The 9980-nt window shown below is 40.9% G+C and overlaps 1 long non-coding RNA gene across 1 annotated transcript; it reads right to left on the bottom strand.

Annotated features, from left to right (window-relative positions):
* Window positions 1-1250: 1250 nt before the first annotated feature.
* Window positions 1251-9630, bottom strand: LOC115353067. The gene is made up of 3 exons (XR_003927400.1): window positions 9578-9630; window positions 3374-4317; window positions 1251-1337 (listed from the first exon to the last, which is right to left on the bottom strand). It is a non-coding gene; the product is annotated as an uncharacterized LOC115353067 (long non-coding RNA).
* Between the last annotated feature and the right edge of the window lie 350 nt (window positions 9631-9980).

Genomic DNA, 9980 nt, shown 5'->3' with positions numbered 1-9980 from the left:
TCACAGTCCTCACCGTGTGTGCGCTTCCATACCCAGGTCCCCTCTGTTCTCTGCTAGGATCATGGAAAGGGCTGTGGAAACAAGCTTGGGGGAATAGGGGGAGCTCCACACCTCCCTTTCCCCACGCGCTCCCCAAATACCTTCTTAACTCACACACTTTTTCATCCTTTAATGTCATGGTGCAATCACACAGATTAAGAGTCTCATTCTCATTTACCTGGAGATTTTTTCTAGGCTCCCCAGCCCAAAGCCAAACTGTTGTCTATTTCAAACAATTCAAAACAAAATCCACTTTGATGGAATATGGATTTTGGTTCAAATTGCGAGACATCTTGGGTAAACGTTTGCACTTTCATATCTACCATGTAAAATACCCTTCCACAGTTCACTAATGAAATAACAATATATATAGTGTTTTAGGAACTGACAACAGACACGCTATTATGCCAGGAGTTGGTACTGAACCATGTAAATGGACACCAGTATGTGCAGCGTCAGACAATTTCCTACTTAACGGTACAGGCAACTGATCTGTTGGACATCTTCAAGTTTTCATCTATTTGGACCCGGGCCATTGGGTTCAGGTAGCCTTGTTAAAAAGGGATTTGCAGGTCTTTGCGATGTTACAGCCCTGCCAAGCTGGAAGCTATAGACAAGGTCAGTGTCTAGGACTCTCTTGTATTAAATGAGCAAGTAAGCTTATATGCATTGCAGATTCCCTGCCCATGAGATCTCTTGTCTAAAGCAATCTGCTGAAAGGTGATAGGGTTGAAGCGTAGGCTAGACAACATGCATATGGCAGAGGGTTTGTAATATTCTAAATAGCATCCACTGTGTTTTCTTGGGTCAACATACAAAGGGTGTTGGTAAATCAATAGTTTAATCCAAGTGTGACAAGACAATTTATCAAACCTCTTACAAAAATTCTTCTGTACAAGACAAAAGCAGGTTTGCAGCACTGCTGGCAGAAGCCATTTTGCACCACATGGCATAACACAGTTATAGCCAGGGAGAGGTGCCTGCAGCCTAGCCTTTCTGTGCTGAGGGAAGACGAGCTGGGCAATCCTAGTATTTGTGCTTGGGAAACACTGTTAAGCACACAGTGACATCTTGCATTATAATATTATAACACAGAAGGGGTAGAAATAAGGACTGTGTGTTCCACCTTAATTACAAGGGGGGATTTGTTTTGCTTTTGGTTGAAGAACAGGAGCTGTTGCTCTACTGGACGTTCTAAAGACACAACTTACTGGTCTAAAAGACTTCAGCTCTTTCAAAGGCACGGTTAGGATGCTGTTACAAGAAAAGGGAGGGATATCGCTATGTTACGGTGACACCTACAACAGAGAGTAAAAGAACAGGACACTTCATTTTGCTATTTGGTAACTTTGTGTGAACCAAGGGCAGCATTTGCAAAGCCTGGGTTCCTCCAGTTTGGTCCTGAACAGCATATTCAGACATTAAATTCCCTCAGCTTCTGAAATCAAAGGGAACAATAGGTACGTGCACAAATTAGCAAATGTGTGTGATCACAAACGTAAGGCCTGCAGGTTTGAATGATTCAGGCTGAGACTTTGCAGGCATACATCTCCACACATCAAATAGAGGTGCCCTTCTAAATTCCCAGATTCAAAAATGTGCTTAGAGCCCCACTAGGATACATACATTAAATGTAAAAATTCTTTGACCTAAGGTCTGAATAAAGCAAATGAAATTAAAGCCAAAGGAAAAGAACAGTAGGGGAAAAAAAACCTGTCCCTTCCAAAAATATGTACAGTCAGATAGAAGCCAAAGATTTTATTCTGAAACAAGCCTATGTAATATTAATTAATGAGAATTCTTGAAAACAGTTGTGTGTATATCAAAAAGGGGTTACACCTTGTGTACGTATAGGATATTCTTGTTATAAGACAGCTGCTATAACACAGAATACTGAGCAAAATTTTTTTGTAAGGCCATTAGAGCCTTACAGCTACTTTAAACCCACGTATAATTGCTCACAGGATAAGAGCCTCTATTCATATTACTCAAATGCCTTGCCTCAGCTGGAGACAGTTGAAATGAGTAGAGCGTGCAACAAGATAGAGTGAATGAGCTCTAACCTTTCTTCACTAAAGCAGGTACCAAAAGATACCAGGCTTGTTTCACTCTGTGGATAATGAACACAGTTCAGCCTCTCATTCACTTACGTTCCTCATAGTCCAGGCTATGCATCGTTGTGCAAAGGCTGATTTTTTAATTTCTATTAATTTGTTTTTCACTTTTTCCCTCAGAGAGACTTATGGCTGAGAAGGAGGGAACTCCATCTAGGAGAATGCCTTGTTCTTGGCTCCTCCTGGTCCTCCTGGTGTGCTCTTTACCGCAGTTACTATCTACATTTTTCTAGCTGGTTAAATCCTAACAACACAATACATAAAAGTTCATAATGGTGAGTCAATTGGGAATGATTAGGAAAAAAAAATCGAGGACGGAAAAAGAAAATATCTTGCCTTAATTTTTTCATTGAAATTGAAACACTCCATGTAGCCAGTTGTGATCATCGTGACTCTATACAGGCCATGGAAATGGAAGCAGAGTCTTAGTCTTGGCCAAAAGGTTATTAAAAGCTTTAAAATTAGCTGTTTTCTGCTGCATGTAAAAGTTTTTGCTCTCCCTTTTAGCTCACAGGCTTGCATGGAAATAGCCTCTTATTTATTTCACAATCAAATTCTAGTTGGAAAAGAACTTTCTTTTCCCCATTGCTTGCTAAACTACACAGTTCAGCTTGGAGCAGAGGTCAGCTGATGATCACTTTCATGCTTTTACATATTTCCTCTACAAAACCAATGCAATATTCATGGATAATTCACACAGTAGTGTAGAACAGCATGCAGGAATTGTCCTTTACTGAAATCAACTGGCCAAATATATTCAGTACTTATTTTTGTGCATGTCACATGTCTACCACATTAAAGAAACATCATTCCCCAACAACCTTCCCCCAGAGATATTTCCATTAGGAAACAACTTTATAGGCAATTTCTGATTGTCTCTTAATGAACCTAAATATATAAGTTTGGCCATACTGCATTTAGCGTTCACTGTCCTTGGGGATGTGCAGAAAGAACCCAAATTAAAAGCATCAAGAAATGGACACATTTAATTTTTGTAATTCCTAGCACATTCAATATGATGGAGCAAGTGTTCAAATGGGAAGTTATCGGATTCTCATCCCAGCTGTAAAAATGGAAACAAAAAAATAGGCAGGAGAAAAAGAGAAAAAAGAAATAATGAGAAATGAAAAGGCAGCATGAGCAGATAAAGGAAGGTAAATAGGGAGAGAAGGAAAAATGTGACGCCAAGGGAGCATCCTGTGAAATGACAGGTTTTTTACATACCGGCCTCAGACACGAGCAGCTCCCGAGGGCATTCCTGGGGTGTGATTCTTCACCACCTCCCTTCTACTGCGGTCACCTGATAACGCGGTTAGCAGAAGAGTTGATTCTTGTCATTTTTATTTAGCAGTTTTCCAACTCAGTTTGTACGCAGCTGCACCAAAGAACAAAATTGAGTATGAATGGTTTTCCTGAGTCTATGCAAAGGTCATCACTGCAGAAAGGCAGACAGGGTTTTTTGAGGACTTAGTTAATTTTATTTAGTTTAACTCTCCATTTTTGGCAATATCTTCCACCCGCTGGGTAAGGTTTCCAAAAGAAACCGGAAAGTTTTACACACAGCTGCTAATGCCACTACATAGCTAACTGAAACAGCACCAGCCACCTAAACAGGTCTTATTCTTGACAAGGAGGTGGTTGGAGAGGAAACTGCACCAAGGTAAACCATTCTGTCGTATCACTCCTGAGAAAAAGGGCTGCACCTACGGAGTGGTAAAAACAAGAGCAACGGTCCATCAGTAATGACACAGAGCAAAATGCTTTCAAGAGGGTGTGAAACAGCAGAGAGCAAAAGGGGAGACAAGACAAGTACTGACCTGTGTCCCTCTAATAGCTATGGAGGAGTAGGTCTTTTTTTAAGGAATAAAATAATTCCTGAAAGTATTTTTCCCGCATGAGGTTGGAGTAAACATAAGTAGAAATTAACCAATTTTTCACTGAGCTTGTTAAGCAGGGCAGATATTTTTCCCTCCCTGAGCCTTAAATGCGATGCACAGATTCAGCCCCCATGCCTTCCAGCTCTAGAAGCAGTTACTCTGAGCATGGGATGTGCTAGAAGCCAAGGTCATCAGCAGTGAAAGCCTGCATCTTCGCACTCCCTCATGCGTGTCCCTCCGGCTCCTGCAGTTTCCTTTCCTGGCAGCAGCTGCTCCTGCTCTTCATCCTGCTTTTAAAAGCAGTAAGGAATGGGAAAGTGAGGGTAATAGTGAGTGAACAGCAGCAGCGTAATCTTGCAAATGAGCCATCACAACATGTCCAGCTAGCATGTTCTGTGTAGCTCCATGTTTGGTATGTCACCTCTAACAAACAAACTCAAATACTTAGAAATACCTAGAAACTGCTACTCTTATGTAAAATTTGCTTGAAATGAGCACAAGTTATTGGAGACAGGGATGCACAGACAGATAGACAGATGGAACATGGTCCTATACATTCTGTTTATACAGAAACGTGAATAAAAAGAGTATTATTGTGGAGCTGTTGAAAGGCACTGGCTTTGTTAAAGAAATTCAGCTGGGCAGCCCCAAGTCCAGCTTTCCATACACATCAGTGTGACAGCTTGATCAATGCCAACGTTTCCTTCAGAGCCAGCTCAGCATCCCATGCAGTTCTTCTCCTCCTAGCTCACCCCGAAAGGGAGCACAAGACATGGCAGGTCTTTCTCCATAGGCTACAGCTGAGACAACCTTCCCCGCCCTCCAAATTAACCTCATCCCAGACTCTTCAAACGAGTTGAGGGCAACCTGGAGCGGTCCTTCCTAGAGGGCCGAGCTGACCTGAAATCGCGATGGGTACCTGTATGACCCGCCAGTAATGACCCACCCCACCCTGCTGGGGTGCTCTGGTTATAGCTCATGCTTCGCCTCTGGGGAGGAGGTGTTAGAGATAAGGCTGCAGGATAAGATAGGATCTAACTCTGGACTTTTTTCAGCCTAAATTGTGCAGTCTGTGCGATGCCCGGTTCTCTACACATACTCCTCAAATCTTTCAAACAAGTGCTCCTGCAAAGATACAGCGTTCCTTAGCCTGTGCAATACATAATACACACAGGAGAGTGAGTGGGGAAAAAAAGGCTTTCTCCATGAGTGTTAAAGCTGCACTGCCAAGTTCCTGGAAGTTATAGCTTAACATCCTGAAGACTATCAAGACGGTGGCTTGGTAGCACTTAGTATAAAATAGAACATTTCCGTTGGAAGAAACCTACAATGATCATCTAGCCCACTTCCTCAGAGTGAATTTCACATGAAGAATGCAGTTTCCACAACGCTGAAATTTTTCTAGATTATTTTGTTCTTATTTTTGTCAAAATTTTCTTTCTTTTTTTTTTTCCCGTCACAGACATCATCATTAAAGGCTTTCTGTGGCTCAGACTTATTCCAAATCAGAATTCCTCAGATTGCTGGACTGACTTAAGCCGTTCATTCTGCGGCAGTTCCAGCTTTAGCCCAATTGCCTTTTAGTGGCACATTGCCTCCCAGGAGCCCATGCCTCCTGTGATGCCCCGCAGTCTCCTCCTTCAGGGAGAGGATTTGCCGTGGGCACTGTGTCCCTACAGATGCATTATGAGAGTTGGAGAGTTGTAGCCCAAACAGGGAATTAGGCCTTTGTGGGAAAAGTGGGAGCATAATGCTCCCCACCTTCAACTTCACTGTACCATGATCAGAAAATATGCTTTTCTGGTGACCCATTGTGTTTTGGATCGGTTTAATTTATCTCTCAGCTTGTTTCATGATGATATAAAAAATGCCACAAAAGCACATTTCCAAGATAATGCTTTTGGACTTTTGATCCCTAAAAAACTCAATTTCCTAATTTTTTTGTTCTCAATTTTCAACAATCACAAATGTTAATATCAGAATTTTCTTGCAGGTTATAAATTCCTTTTTTCCCTGCAACTATCACTACCTGTAACACTTTCTTGCTGTCTTCCTATATATTTGCCTTTCTGTAATTACATACGATAAAACATTTTTCCCACGTGAATTATCACTAGGACCTAATCCCAGACCCCCAAATCCCATAGTAAAGATCTGGTCTCTCCAAGCTGACACAACAGTAGGCAATTCATTGAGCACAGACAGACACATCTTTTCCATGAACGCTTTTAGCATCATTGCTAAAACTGTCTTGCTAGCAATTTCAGCTAATAAGAAAATGAAGTTAGCGCAAAGCTTCTGAAAATAAATCCTGCGGAAGACATCTCTCTGCTTTAATAGAGATTGAATGCAGTCCATTTCTCTTTCCCCATGTCCCAAACAACACATCAAAACAATGTTTAGCAAGTGAGCTACATTTCACAACACACTCGCATCATAGATGGACGTAAAATAAGTTGCTTGGCAGTGTAAATCCCCTGGAGAGAGGAAAGTTGGTTGGTTTGGGGTTTTTTTCTGTCCAGCCTGGTTTCTCCCAGTACTTTAGGATTGCCCAAGATTATTCCATTATCTCATTTGTGTCTCCGGTGGCTGTTAACCCTCTGCGCTGCTTAAGAAGTGCTGCCACCAGAAGCCTTTTCCCCTGCCCCTTGAATTCACATTGCAGAAGTGTTGGGCAGCACTGCTGTTAATTCCCAGCATATCCCACCTAAGTTAGACTCAAACACCATGAAATCACAGGTGGGAGAGAGGGAGAGAGGTGCTTTAAAAAACAGGTACTCCAAGTTCTGTTTAACCAAGCAAGGGGGAAAAGAGCTGGAGACATCATCCAGAGTGCGTCATCGATTCGCTGATTTTCCCCAATTTTTCAGCCTCAAAGGTACTATTTTTGCAAGTGCACTGGTGGCTAAACGGTATGTGGAAAATGTTATATAACTTGAGATTTTCTCTTCAAATTATGTGGCCTCCACAAAGTGGGTCTTGCTAAGTTCTCCCTGTGCTCCTTGGCAGGAGTAAATGTAGGCCAGGTCCCAGCATCTTCAGTATGGCCCGTGAGGATTAATCTCAGAAAATTTGGCCCATAAAACTCCTTCTCAGATTTCCCGACTTCTCTGCCCAAGAATATTAGGAATGTGGCACTTGAAGTCCATTTTCCCGAAACATTTGGTCTAGTCAAGTGCCTTCACACAATGTATGTGGCAAGCAGATGCAATGGGGTCACAAACGCTGCTGAGACGAATGCTTAACAATTCGGCAGAGGACGTGTGGTTTTTTTGTTATTGCCTGCTGTTAGACAGCTTCGTACACTGCTGGTAATTACTGTATCTGGGGTTTTTTTGTTTGTTTGCTCATGCCTTACCCAGTAGCTTTGTTCATGGCAGTAAAAATGTTCCAAACAGCTTGGAAAACTTCCTTTGCTCTGACTTGAAAAGGCTGAATTCAGTTCCCAGGGAACTCAGTGGGAGCTGGATTAAGCTCTGTGGCAAAATCCTTTACCTCTTACCGTGCTGCCGCTGCGGCAGGTGCTGAATTTCCTTTTATTGATTGGTTAATTTATCCTTTTGTGGTAGCAATGTACCAAAATCCCCTAATTTTCTTCCCTTATGTAGTGTTTTTCTAAGCTCCTGTGACAGAAGAGACCCAGACCTTCTGCTCCTTCTCTAGCCAGCTGAGAGCCCCAAAGCTTCAGCTTTCCTAGGATTTGTCCTGTACCAGAGTTCTCTGTGCCAGTCAAGGAGATTTGCAATATTTCTTACTCTTTTTTCACATACTCCATCTCCGGAGTACACCTATACATTTATTCTTACTCCAGAGTATCTTGCCCATCCAAATTACAGTTCTGGGTAGAACTGGAAACAAGGACATGCATGTCCTCTTACAGCCCAAGGGGGAAGAGGAGGGACAAGGACTTTACAGGTAAAGTTTTTGTGTGAAATCTAAAAAAGAAATGGTGTATTTACCTTAACTAGTATCCATTCAAAGTCTGATACATAGGTACAATTATCCCCAGGACATAGGTTAGCAGACATCGGTTAAAAAGAAATAGAAATATAGCATTTCTTCCTTCATAAGGAGTTCTGCCAGTCTTTGTTTTCCTGTCTTTCTTTGGTGCCCCTCAAACCCATTAGTTTGGTATCTTTGAAGATTTTTTAAAAAACAGCCTTCCATTTTGAAAAAACATGTCAAATTGAGAAGGTGGTAAAGCAACAGGGCTACCCAGAAAGAGAGTACTGTTTCTACAGAAATGACTCTGATTGATGAATTCTACATAAATCACTAAACAAAAATCCTGTAAGATAATTAGAATGCCAAGGAATAGCAGCTCCTCTGCTGAATTTTCAGATCAACCAATACAATTTAATAATTACATCCACATTGAAGATCCCTAACATTCATTTGAAAGATAATCTTCATATGCCATGTAGTGGAGTTCCATAAGACATGCTTGTTAAATGCGCTTGGGTTTGTTATTCTTTTCAGAACATGGTGGTTAATTTAACTCTTGTTTGATATGTGATGAAGTGCCTACATTCAGGCACACCAACGATTCCTACTCTCTGATAATAAGATGTGAGACAAAGCATCATGATATTATTTGCAAATTGTGAAAGGTACAGGTGTCTGATCACACCCAGCAATTGTTATTGAACTGATTTTGATAGGGTTACTCTTGATTTATGCCTGTACATGTTAAGAAAGAAACCCGTAATTTTCAGCCAAACTTACCATCAAAAATGGCAAGGTAGCTTTGAGCAGAGCAGTTAGAATCTGTGTTTTGGGCTTTCTTTGTTTTACGGTACCTTTAATGAATAGCATCTAACCCCAGCAGCTGTAGATCTAGTCCTATGAATCATGCCAAAATAATTAAAAGAAAAAAAGAAAAGTGCACATGTTCCCAAGTTTTGCCATTTTCCCACCAGTGGAGAAAGAATTTTTAAAACAAGCCTTCCATAATCTTTTCAATGCTGAAATACCACAGGGCTGAAACAGAAGCTGTAAGCAGGCACCATGCCTCACAATAAAATAAAAATGTTCTGTTCAAACTGGAAGAAAAACAAAACAAAACAAAACAAAATAGCAAAGGCACTTTCATTCTGTGTTACTGTAAATTAATTTTAGAGATGGATGCAAACCATAAAACACAGATTCAGACATAAACCTGGGAGCATACAGCTCAAAATAAAGCCGGGTCATTGTATCCAGACCACCGTGGTTGCTGGCAAACAGGTAATAACTGATTAGTTAGCAAAGCCCACAGAACATCTATTCCATACGCCCCCTATCTCACAGTATATTTCCCAGTACACTACATCACTTTACATCCTGTACTGGTGCACCACAGACATTTCTAACACTTTAGGCCCCCGTGACAGGTATAAAAATTTTTTTAAAACAAGAGATATTCTTAAAGAACATAGCTGAGATAAAATTTTCACCCAAAAATTTGAGCCTCGTTTATGGAATCTCCTACAAATCCATCTCATTTAGTGAAAGACAAATTCTAGTTAAAAGTCTAGCAAGAAAGAACATTCAAATAGAGCAACTCACCTAAAATATGACCCAAATCTGAATCTTTATGTTCACCAATTCCTGGCGGTTCCAGTTTAGTCTGGGACTAGAAACGGAAGCACACAAATATATAAATACATGGGACTTTTTCTGAATGCATTCATACTGGACAAAACTGAAGAAATGCAGAAGATATGGTCATGTTTTTCATTTTAAGAAGAAGTAGTTTATTAAAGATAATCACTCAGCTAATCTAATGTGTTGCCAATATTTGTTATTTGATACCAAGGAAATAAAAAGACTCAATAGAGCAACTCAGATGATGGCAAGTAATAGGGAGCTAGGTCCTAGACACCCATATTGCCTCCTAAACCGTAACAGTTCCTACGTTGTTTAAAATATAAATCACACAAAGTGGTCAAAATCCAGCTTTAATTCTCAG

The sequence above is a fragment of the Aquila chrysaetos genome, chromosome 18, assembly GCF_900496995.4.
Source record: "Aquila chrysaetos chrysaetos chromosome 18, bAquChr1.4, whole genome shotgun sequence".
Taxonomy (NCBI): domain Eukaryota; kingdom Metazoa; phylum Chordata; class Aves; order Accipitriformes; family Accipitridae; genus Aquila; species Aquila chrysaetos.
The sequence above is the reverse complement of the archived record's forward strand: the minus strand, read 5'-3'. Positions and strand labels throughout refer to the sequence as shown.